Source organism: Myotis brandtii, unplaced genomic scaffold (assembly GCF_000412655.1).
Source record: "Myotis brandtii unplaced genomic scaffold, ASM41265v1 scaffold1167, whole genome shotgun sequence".
NCBI classification, from domain to species: Eukaryota; Metazoa; Chordata; class Mammalia; order Chiroptera; family Vespertilionidae; genus Myotis; species Myotis brandtii.
In genome coordinates this window covers 1,967,790-1,979,992 of record NW_005354039.1, presented here as the reverse complement: position 1 = coordinate 1,979,992, position 12,203 = coordinate 1,967,790, and the positions used below count along the sequence as shown (strand labels likewise).

The 12,203-nt window shown below is 44.5% G+C and overlaps 1 protein-coding gene and 1 long non-coding RNA gene across 3 annotated transcripts in view; both read left to right on the top strand.

Moving 5' to 3' along the window:
* The window catches only part of NXN (nucleoredoxin), a 161,325-nt gene that overhangs the window by 15,637 nt on the left and 133,485 nt on the right, over positions 1-12,203 (top strand). The gene's annotated exons all lie outside the window — the stretch shown is intronic.
* On the top strand, positions 1,959-4,304 carry LOC106723990. The gene is made up of 2 exons (XR_001359742.1): positions 1,959-2,600; positions 3,898-4,304. It is a non-coding gene; the product is annotated as an uncharacterized LOC106723990 (long non-coding RNA).

The following is a 12,203-nucleotide window of genomic DNA, read 5'->3' as shown; positions in this document are numbered from 1 at the left end:
CCGGGGGGGGGGGGGGGGGGGGGGGGGGGGGGGGGGGGGGGGGGGGGATTAAGGGTGGTTGGCTGGCTGGCCACCCCCTGGTCGAACTCCAGTGGAACTCCTGGTTGAGGGAACAATTTGTATATTACCCTTTCATTATATAGGATCCTAGAAGTGGGATCACTGGGTCAAATGGCAGTTCCATTTTTAATTTTTTGAGGAAACGCCACACTATTTTCCATAGTGGTTGTACCAGTCTGCATTCCCACCAGCGATGGACTAGGGTTCCTTTTTCTTCACATCCTCGCCAGCACTTATTGTTTGTTGATTGTTGATGGTAGCCATTCTGGCTGGTGTGAGGTGGCACTTCATTGTCATCTTAATTTGCATTTCTCTGATGATTAGTGACTTGAGCATTTTTTCATATATCTCAGCCATTTGTATGCCCTCTTTGGAGAAGTGTCTATTCAGGTCCTCTGCCCATTTTTTAATTGGATTGTTTGTCTTTTTGTTGAGTTGTATGAGTACTTTATATATTTGGAAATTAACCTTTATCAGATGTATCATCGGCAACTATGTTCTCCCATATGTTGGGTTCCCTTTTCATTTTGATGCTGGTTTCTTTTGCTGTGCAGAAGCTTTTTATTTTGATGTAGTCCCATTTGTTTATTTTTTTCCTTTGTTCCTCTTGCCCTAGGTGTTGTATCAGTGAAAATTTCCTACATGAGATGTCTGATATTTTTTTGCCTATGTTTTCTTCTAGGATTTTTATGGTTCCACAACTTACATTTAAGTCTTTTATCCATTTTGAGTTTATTCTTGTGTATAGTGTAAGTTGTTGGTCTAGTTTCAAAAATTATTTTTTTGCATTTATCTGTCCAATTATCCCAACCCCTCTTAGGGGAGTTTTACCAAATATTCAAATAAGAACCAACATCTATCCTCCTCACACTATTCCAAACAATCCAAGATGAAGGAACACTTCCAAACTCTTTTCACAAGGCCAGCATTGTGTATAGTGTAAGTTGTTGGTCTAGTTTCAATTTTTTATTTTTTTTTGCATTTATCTGCCCAATTATCCCAATCCCTCTTAGGGGAGTTTTACCAAATATTCAAAGAAGAACCAACACCTACCCTCCTCACACTATTCCAAACAATCCAAGATGAAGGAACACTTCCAAACTCTTTTCACAAGGCCAGCATTCTCCTAATTCCAAAACCACATAAAGACACTACAAAGAAAGAGAATTATAGGCCAATATCCCTGATGAACATAGATGCTAAAATCCTCAACAAAATATTAGGAAATCGGATCCAGCAATATATTAAAAAGATCATACACCATAACCAAGTGGGATTTATTCCAGGGACACAAGGCAAGTACAATATTCACAAATCAATAAATCATATGATACATCACATAAACAAATTGAAAGACAAAAATCACATGATCATATCAATAGATGCAGAAAAGCATTTGACAAAATCCAACACCCATCTTTGATAAAAACTCTCAGCAAAGTGGGAATAGAAGGATCATACCTCAACATAATGAAGGCCATATATGACAAACCTACAGGCAACATCATACTCAATGGGCAAAACCGAAAACCATTTCCCCTAAGAACAGGAGCAAAACAGGGTTGTCCGCTTTCACCACAGTACGGGAAGTCCTAGCCACAGCGATCAGACAAGAAAAAAAAAAAATGGCGATGAATTCAGAATCTTTTTGCTGATTTGACCTTCATGAAGCTCTTGCATACTGTTGTTTTACATCTTGCCATTATTTTAAAAGTAAATAAGAATTATTTTTAAAATATATTTTTAAATTGATTTCAGAGAGGAAGGGAGAGGGAGATAGAAACATCAATGATGAGAGAGAATCATTGATTGGCTGCCTCCTGCATGCCCCCTACTGGGGATTGAACCCGCAACCCAGGCATGTGGCCTGACCCGGAATCTTGAACCATGACCTCCTGGTTCATAGGTCGACACTCATCCACTGAGCCACACCAGTTGGGAGTAAATAAGAATTCTTGAGTCTCGGGAGACCTCCTTGATTCTCTGACACCCCTCACATCCAAAGGGCACTGAGTCTTGTTGATTTGATCACCTTAATTGCTCTCAACTTTGACCCTTACTCGTCATCCCTATCATCACTGCTTGAGTTCAGGTTTCATTCAGACCACTGTGTACTAGCAGCCTTCTGGAGCTCCTTGCTTCCTTCCCGTGCTGACCTCTGAAGTGATTCTCTAGACTAGCTTCTCACACTGTCTGTAGTCAATTATCAGCATTATTTCGTGTTGTTAATTTCCAGCCAGTCACACACCAATACACCTGGCCTTACCACACATGATTCCTATACAACCTGAATCCCCTGCAGCTGCCCACTGAGTTGACAACACATAGGCTGGCCTCTGTCCTGTTCAGTAAGATGAGCCCATTGATCACAAGCTGGGATGTTGCTGGAATGTCAAGCTGCTGTAGACGTCTGTAAGTGCTCATTCTCAATTCCCGGACTTGCCTGTTGCCTTGGGCCAGTAACAAACAACTCCTGGACAGGCACTGGACTGCACACCCACCTTGATCAGCACTGCTCTAGACGGTTACCAGAGGGAATGGTAAGCCCCAAAAGACTACTTTGATCGTGTTATCCTCGTGCTTAAGAATTCTTCAGTAGTCCATAATCTCTGGGGTCAGGTCCAAGCTCTAGAGCAGCGGTCGCCAACCTTTCGGACCTCACGGACAACCAGTGGTCCGCGGACCACCGGTTGGCGACCGCTGCTCCAGACCTTGCTCCGGTCTGTTCTTCTCCCTCATCTCCCACCTGTGCGATGTTCTCTCTCTTCTTTTGGGAGCTTCCAAACTCAGCCTGGTTTCCCTGCTCTAAGAAGCTCTCCTGCCTCTGTTTCCTCTGGGGAGGATGCTTTTGGGAGCATCCATAGATCGTGTGCATACATTTGCTAGCAATGAGCCTTTTGTGTTTTATGTTTTTTTGTTTTTTCATTAGACAGTGAGCTCCCTGAGCCAAGGGGAGGGGAAGATGGGCAGTGGGTAGGCGCTGAGAACTGGGTCACGGAAAGCAGCGTGTGACTTTGGGGTCGGTAACTTGCATGCATGGTAGTTTCCACGTCCTTTGCGTTGGAACGTTACTTGGCTTGATTTAAAAATTCACTGTTATAGTTGGGCCTTCATCGAATGGTCTAATTGTAAATGTCTACAGCATGTGGGCGTTTCTGTTTTTGTTTCTGAATGAGTGCTTTAAAGAGCACTTAAATGAGCAAATGGATGCGAAACTCCATTGCCCTGTAATTCTGCGCTTAAAAATAGGAAAAGACTCCACTCTATTTTTGAAATGTCAAAAAGCTTAGGCCATTAAAATAGCCTCCTCTCTGCAGACCTATCATTCCATGCTCTTTTAGTTCAGACATAGTTGGTGTTTCTGTAACCTCTTTCTTCCAAGGAACTCCCACTGCATGCATATTACGTCTTCCGGCACCTAGTCATCAGTAGCTATTAAGTGTTTTAATTTTTCAAAGTACGTTTGAGCTGGAGAATTGAAGCAAAGAGAACCGATTATTAGATCGGGGTCACCGTGTTGGAGGAAAGGTCTCAGTGGAACTCCCTTAAATTCAACTCAGTCCTTTCTGTTCATGAAATCGTGTCGGAAAAAGTGTTCACATCAAAGGATCTCCGTGGAAGAGGAGGGAGCCGAACGTTCTCTTTTTAACAAAGGGCTTCGGGTGTGGATTCACTGGAGATATGCATGGGCTCAGAAATAAGCGAGAGGTAGTTTAGCGGCTTAAAGCATTTGCTGTTGCTTGGAAGGCAGGGGAGCCAGAGCTTTTCAGTTGCCGCCTTTGGGGGTGGGGGTGGTTTTTAAGGGCCTTTTAATGATTTGGCTTTTTTTTTTTATAGATCAGCCAGTGAAGTGCCCCCAACTCCCCTTCATCCTATGCAAAGCCCGAGGGCTGCGTTAGTGCTTTTGTTCAGAGACAACATTGAACTTCAGGTATCCTGCCGAGAGCCTAGGACTAAATCCGTCCTCCCTTTTATGGGGTTTTCAGAAACTGCTGTTCTAACTTCCAGTGAAATTTCAAACATGTGCTTTCTGCTTTATGACAAGTAAGAAGTGGAGTAATTGAAAGTTGCTTGAGTGCTGTTATTTTGGAGTGAAACCCTGTAATGGAAACTTTTGTTCTGTGGCATATGTGATTAAAAACAAACATAAATTTTCTGCTGCTTGCTGGACATAACTCTTGGAGCCAGATATACAATGTCTGTTTGTGTGACCTACTCTTCATAAAAATCCTTTTTAAAAAGCAGTGTAAGCCTCAGGTTCAGCCTTCCTTCCTGTCACACATCACCCACCCCCCACTTGGATTATTTCAGTGGAGACACCAATTACAGGTAAATTCAAGTACCATTTCTACAGTTAATAATGCTCTCTATCTTGGGTCACCCCTGAATAGTCATACAACAGGGTGTGGTGAGTTTTGCTCTTCGAGGGGTAGGGTTTCCCTCTTTGTTTTTCTAGGAGAATTTTATCCAGATGAATTGGGTTTGCAGTTTTTTATTTGTCTTTTTTGGTCAGTATCCCTGGGATAAAAATCTGAATGGATTTAGTCTGTTTAAAATCAGAAGACGTTGCCTTTTCCCCCCACTTTAAATGAGATCAGGTCAAGACAGTTTGCTTTTGATCGTGGTGGCTCACAGCGCAGCTGCCTCATCTGTTACTCATTTTTCGGGGTTTGATGTGAAATACAGAGATTGGGCAGAACAACGTGCAATAAGGGAGAATCGCCATGTTGCCCTCCGAGCTCTGAATGGTAGTGATTGCGGGTGTGAGGGCAGCGTTTTCAGCTCTGGGCACGTGCGTGACTGCAACTGAGAGCATTTATGCCCATAGACCTTCAGGATTATTCCGTTATTATAAGCGAATGCTGAAAGTCTGTTGCCTAGTGGGTGAGTATGGATGCTGGGCCTGGCTTCCTGGGTTTGAATCACTTTCTTTCTTTTTGTTAATCCTCACCCGAGGATGCTTTTCCCCTTGATGTTTAGAGAGAGTGGAAGGGAAGGGGAGACAGAGAGAGAGAGAAAAACATCGATGTGAGAGAGACACATGGATTGGTTGCCTCCCACACGAGGTCTAGAGATTTAGTCTGCAACCGACGTACGTGCCCTTGCCTGGAATCGAACCCGGGACCCTTCAGTCTGCGGCCTGTGGGCCGACACTATCCATTGAGCCAAACGGCCTAGGGCTTGAATCATGTGACTTTGGTGCAGGTTACCTAACAGGTGTGTCACTAGTTCCCGGTCAATGAAATGGAGACCATAGTATCTACGATACAGGAACGTGAAGAGTTAAATGAGTTAACATTTGAAAAGTGTTTAGAACAGTGCCTGGAGCATTGTAAGTGCCATTTAAATGTTTACCCCGGCTCTTGAGTTTCATTCCATATTTTATGGTTATTCATGTTACAGGAGGAAAGAATTTTCAGCTTCTTTCTTTCTTTTTACCCCCCGCCCCCCCGCACTCCCCCAAGCACCTGGTTCTTTGCATCTAGTGGCCCATCGCAGAATCTGGTTTCCCTTCAGTTTCTTACCAGGACAGCAGTAACTACTTGTCGGGTGTTGCTTTGAGGACTGACCTATGTCTTTGAAGGTGGGTAGAATTCCAGGCCAGCTCTTTGATTAACTGGGTATTCATTGTTACTGAATGGATTCATTTTTACTGTGGAGCTGGGAGAGAGTAGGGGAGAGACACTGGTTTGTGCATATTTCTCCTGCCATTTATTTTAACTTTTTATTATGGGACACTTCAAATATCACACAGGTAGGGAACATAGTGCAGTGAGCCCTTACGTACCCAGCACCCAGACAGGGTGATCATGGGCTCACGGGCACCCCCCTCCTACCCCTCACTGAATGACATTGTAGCCACTCCCAGACGGCATATCTGTTTCCTTAACAAACATGTCACTAAGTAACTCTTAAAAAACACACAACCACAATATCCTCTCCTGCCTAAAAACTTCAGTCATTCCTTAGTATCAGCAAATATCCAGTCAGCATTCAGATGCCCCCAGTCCTCTCAATTTTTTTTTAGGTTGGTTTGTTTAAATCCAAATAAGGTCTACACATTGCATTTGGTAGCTATGTCTCTATAGTTTTAACCGGTAGTTTAGGTTAAAAAAGACTTTATTATTTATTGTTCCCTTCTTGCCACATTGGTCTACGTCCTTGCCACATTTCCAACCTTTTCTTACCCATATTTCCCCCTTGATCTAGGTCTGTAGTTTGAAAGTGTCCTAGCCTCCTGAGAGGTCCTGGTGTAGGTCCCCTTGCAGCGGGTTCTCAACCTGTGGGTCGCGACCCCTTTGGCGGTCGAACGACCCTTTCACAGGGGTCGCCTAAGAGCATCCTGCATATCAGATATTTACATTACGATTCATAACAGTAGCAACATTACAGTTATGAAGTAGCAACGAAAATAACTTTATGGTTGGGTCACAACATGAGGAACTGTATTTAAAGGGCCAGAAGGTTGAGAACCACTGCTTATAGGCACGGGGAGCTCAAATGCTGTCCTCAGGACAGCTGGCCCTTCTCCATCTCTGCGCTCCGCTTGTCTCTGTGTGGGCCCGCCCTCTGGCAGGCTGGTCCTCGTAGTGACGACATCAGGACCAAGGGAATCTCATTTGGCAGAGAGAATTGTCTCAGGACCCCCACAGGAGGAGGCCAGCTTGGTCACCGTCCCATCCCAGAGCTTATCAGTACGGCCAGAGAGTGTAATACTCCGATTGGCAGCCAAACCTGACTCCCATCCACACCTGTGTAGCCAGGTGGGCTCATGAACCAGGTGGACTGAGCACCAGGTAGGGTGGATGGCTCACTAAGGAAAAGGAGGGTGTGTTGCCCGAGGGAGGGGGCAAGAATGCCGGGCAAGCAGAACTGCAGGCGTCCGCGAGGGTCATCCACGCTAACCCCGTGACAGCGGGCCCCAAAGCGGTCACCCGGCCTCTGCTGAGGCATTCCTAGTGACCACACCCTCCCATCTCCCGGGAGGCCTTTCCGACATCCGCCATTCTCTCCCCCGGGACGGACCAGCCTTCAAAGAATGGAGACAGTTCTCGCTGCCAAATGCGATTCCCTGGGTCCTTTGACCATTTCTCTTGCTGTGGGTTCAGGTTTCCTCGTCATCCTGGCCATTTGTGTCTGGACCCTCTCCAGGTTTGTCTGGGAAGAGTAGTCCCCACACCTGAGCAGGGAGGGTAAGCTTATCACCTCTTTCGTTCTAGATATTATCTAGACTCAGCTGAGGTTGTATTCGCTCCTCTGACAAGTGAATCACACTGCAGTGACTTACTGACTTCGTTGTCAACCAAAACTCCAGTCTTCCCCCCCAGCCTTATACCTGAACAAACGAGAGCAGTCCGGATTTTATGTCTGTCATCGTTAAGAATCTGTTTATTTACGTGGACTTGGTCAGTTTTTGCCGTCTGTTGAAGTCTTTCTGGATGCCAGTGTGGTCACCCACAGTGATCATAGCCCCTTCCGAGCTTTGAATTATGTGATCCCTTCCAGACCAGGACCTTGTCTGGGCATGGAGACCCCTGGACACACCAGAGACGTCCTCCAGGCTAATGGTGGCCTGTTAGTTAGCTTCCAACCAACTTCAAGTCCAGTCACTTCTAAACCCGCTTAATTGTATTGTTATTCAGCCCCTATCTCTCCATCTACTTAATGTGTTTATTGTAGGAGACCTTGACAGATCGATAGCTTGCTGTAACTTAGATACGGGCTTTTTCCCTTTCAAGGAACGATGGTTTGAAATGACCCATGTTTGGTGAACCCCTGCTTGCTTCTGAATTAATAACTGTAATAAGCTGTGGGGTCTTATTTAAGGCTTGGTATTACCTTCACCAATCTGGAGTTTGCAGAATCTCCCCCTTTTTGCCCTCTTGAAAATCGATACTCCTCCCATCTGTTGGTTGCTGGTGATGAAATCACTGACAACAGTTAGGTGATATTATGGGCATATTTTCTCCCCCGTGGATGTAATTCATACCTTAGGGGAAGAGCTGCTAGATCAGCTGTGCATGTGTGGATTGTTGCTACATTTGTTTCCTGCAGAGCACCCAGTAGGAATCGCTGTGGCCAGACACCCCTGACAATTAGTGTGCAGTTGAGATCACCCCGTTGGTACTTGCTGAAGGCCGTGTGGCAATCATGGCTGCCTGTCCCCCTCCCAACGCCACCCTTCCCCCACCGGCTCATTAGGGCACTAATAGAGCCTGAGGGAGCCTTTTCCTTAATGCCATTTCTCCCCATCAGCCCCACGCAGGGTGCGGATCTGGCTGGCTAATTAAGTGTGGCATTTTGTTTCAGAATTAGCAAGAGACAGTAGCTAGCGACAAAGCAACCTGGTGTCCTTGTGCTGATAGGTTTGTCTTTCTTAATATATGACTTTTTAGGACAAATAGTCCATTTATTCTGAACAATTTACCCTATTTAAAAATGGATTTGTTTTCTTACCCAAGTGCATTTGCCCATTTAAGATGACACATGAATATGTTATGTGCTTTACAGTTCGGTGCCTAAGAATCCGGACATTTCACATGTTAGGCATAAAGATAAATTGGCATTAAATGCCTCCAAACACTTTCCTGGGGGAAGTCACTTCTCTAAATTTGCAGAAGGTCGCTGGCTTCAACTCTCGGGTGCATTGTTTTAAGCTTTTACAAATGTGCTTAAGAGTAAAATACCACTTAATACCACTTGAGCATATTGTCTTTCATTTGGATTTGTGGAAAGTATTAATTTGCAGGGACTGTGGTGGAACACTCGAGTTCCGAAGCACTGCTTTCCTGTGAAGTCTCAGTTCACGACGTTTTCTCTGAGATCATCTGCGTCTGTTCTTCAGTTGCTACGGCCACAGAGGTGGCAGTTACCAGGCGAATCCAGGTCCCTGGAACAAAACGGTGGTATGCTTTCCCGGGGAGAGCGGGATTGGGTTGTGTGCGTAGACAGCACGAATTATGGCTCTGCTGCTGTTTATATTAAAAAAACCATTTATATTCCTTTTCGCAGCGTATACTTAAACACTATTTTTCCACTTAGTAACTTTTTTCCATTTGCAAGAGGAAGCCAGCATTTCATTTTTTCGTTGTAAAAACAATCCTCTTTCCAAAGATAACCACTGTTCATGGTGTCTTGTATAGTCTTCCAGAAAAAAAGAATAGGCATATACTGGGCATATAACTGTCTACGCTTACATATTTTTTACACAGATAGATTTAGCATTTGAAATTAACTTTTTTTTTAAATTTTTACTTCCTGAAAGGATAGTGCCTTCATATGTTTTTAAAAAATTCAATTAAAACGAAAGGCATGCAGGGAAAAGAATGTCTCACTCTACGCCGACCGTATCTGCCTCCCCGGGGGCAGCCACCATGACCAGTTTCTTGTCTCTTCACAGGTATTTTGTACATATACACGCGTGTGAGTGTGTGAGACCCAGACACACACACACACACACACACATATTTTTTAATAGAGCTTGCTCGTATTCTTGGCTGCCTGTGACAGGTGCTCTTATTCTCTCTCAGGTGGGTGGAGACTAGAAATGCCATTGCATAGCCCTGTGGTTACTTTGTATCAGGCCTGCCTTGGTAATGAACCCAACACGGAAGCGAGGAGCCAGTCCCCCACAACACCGCTATTGATGGCTAGAAGGAAAATGGCTTAGCCTGACGCGCTCACTGAGTATGGTTCCCCGGGAAATCGGTTTTCCCTGTCCTCCGAGAGGGGCCCCCTTCCGGACGGACACAAAGCAGCGAGAAGACAGTGTGTGTGACCTTCGCATTGCTGTGCCCTGCCATTTGGGTAAATTAAGAGGTTTGTTCTCTGAGGCTGTCAGTCTTCCCTTCCAAGAGTGTGTGGATTTATACGGGGACAAAAGACTTCCCCACGCAGGCACTTGAATAATGCCGTGCCTTTTGTTGTGACTAGTAGTCGGCGACTTGTATTTAGTTCAGTGTGTGTGGATTTATACGGGGACAAAAGACTTCCCCACGCCAGGCACTTGGATAATGCCGTGCCTTTTGTTGTGACCAGTAGTCGGCGACTTGTATTTAGTTCAGTATAGGTTTTTATTTACTAAAGTGTGTGCATTTTTAGAAAATCCTTTCCCCCCAAATCCAAAGTTATGAGATAGATAAAGTAAGGGACTATGGCCATTATTTTCATTAAGGAAGGATCTTCATTTTATTAGGCTTGTTTGTTTTAGATTGTGAGCTTCTAAGAGGTGTTCAAAATGTGATTTCTTCCACTTAGAAAAGCTACCTTACAGCATCTTCGGGATGCATCTATTTCTTTGAGAGGAATGTACGTACAGATATTACATCAAAAGTCACCTTACCCAGTTTCACACACAACCCTTCCCCTTCCCCCTGAACACTCCTTATTCTTTTCCGTATGAGGCAGCTGAGAAAACTTAGAACTCATTCGATGTAGACTCATGTAGGCAGTACTCATGAAAAATCAAAGGGGTGCTATGGGAATCAAATGGACTTATTAAATAAATAAATAGACAATAGAAACTTTGGAAGGCAAACTGCAAAGATCCAAGTGAACCTTAAATGGGGACTTGATGTAAGAATGGAAAGGGAATTAGTGTCAGTTTAGAAGTAAGAATATTTTCTGAATAATTAGTCATGTATGCAGAGTAAATGTATATCCTATGGGTCAGAACAAAACTGTAACGATGCTTGCCTCATCTTACCCTGAAAGTATTCTTGAAAGCTGTATCTAATAGGAAGACACTGGACATGCTCTAAATGTTCAGCATGGAATGGTTAAGTAAGTTACAGTGCTCAGGGTCAGGTTGAACAGCTATTACAAATGGAGTTTATGACCTTTGCTGGAACATAGAACTGTATGCTTCAGTATTGTGTTCAAAAAAGCAAGATCCCAAATTATACAGATACCATGATTGCAACACTGTTTAAACCATTGTATAAGAAGAAAGATGGAAATAAATACCCCAAATTGCTAATTGTTATGTTAGGGCAGTGGTGTCTATGGTGGTGGGTCTCTGATTTGCAAATGTTCCGAATATAATCACTTTTGCAATGAAAACATAAATTTATATGAAGAAAATAATTGTGCATTTGCCTGAAAGAGTGTTCATGAAGTTTTTGAAGGCTTGCTTTAGTGTAGGGTCCCCCTCCCACTTTTGTTTTAATTCTCACCTGAGGAAATGTTTGTTGATAGGTGTGTGTGTGTGTGTGAGAGAGAGAGAGAGAAAGAGAGAGAGAGAGAGAGAGAGAGAGAGAGAAACATCAATCGGCTGCCTCCTACACCTGCCCCGACCGGGAGTCAAACTGAAACCAGCCATGTGCTCTGCTGGGAATTGAACCCACAACCCTTCAGTGTACAGGACGATGTTCCACTGAGCCACCCGGCCAGCTCCCCCGCCCCGTTTTGATCTAGTTAGCAGTTTAGTGGTGTTTTCCAAAGATGAGTAAGTAACCTTGCTCATAATCCTGTCTTACTGAGCAAAAGAACACGGGGGGAGAGTCAGCTCACAGCCACCTATTTCAAGAAAGCTTTCCGGAAAGAATAACTTGCAAGTGACCTTTTAAAATGAGGGAGAGGATAGTCCAGTGGATTAAGGAAGGAAGATATTCTGGATATAAATAACCATGTGGGAATGGAGGGGAAAGTTGAGAAGGAGAAAGTTCACTTGATCCAGCTGAAGAGAGTAAGTGTGGGACGGAGAAAGGCGATGCATGTTTGAAACCTGATGGGTGACGGAGCAGCCCACGCTCAGTGGGAACATGTTTACCTTTTATAAGGAAACAAAGGTCCCTTTGGCAGATGGCCAGAAAATGCATTCTAGGTGATGCTGACCTGGAGGTGCGACTTCGTGCGTGAAGACTCGGGGGAGCTGACTGCGCTGTTCTGTTCGCAAGGTGATAGTGGCCTCTCTGGGGGTTTGGGCTTGGAATGAGAAAGGAGGTCTGGATTCCAGACATGCCACATAGTCGGAAACAGATGCTTTTCTACCAAGGCGGCCACACTCAAAGCAAAGAGCCTCACCCTGGCCAGGCTGCAGGGAGGCATTTTCTGTACTCTCCCTTAGATCATAAAGAGACTCTGGGCGTATGGCTTCTGTTTGGTAAATAAAGCAAAGAGTTTCCCGCTACAGTATAGTGTTG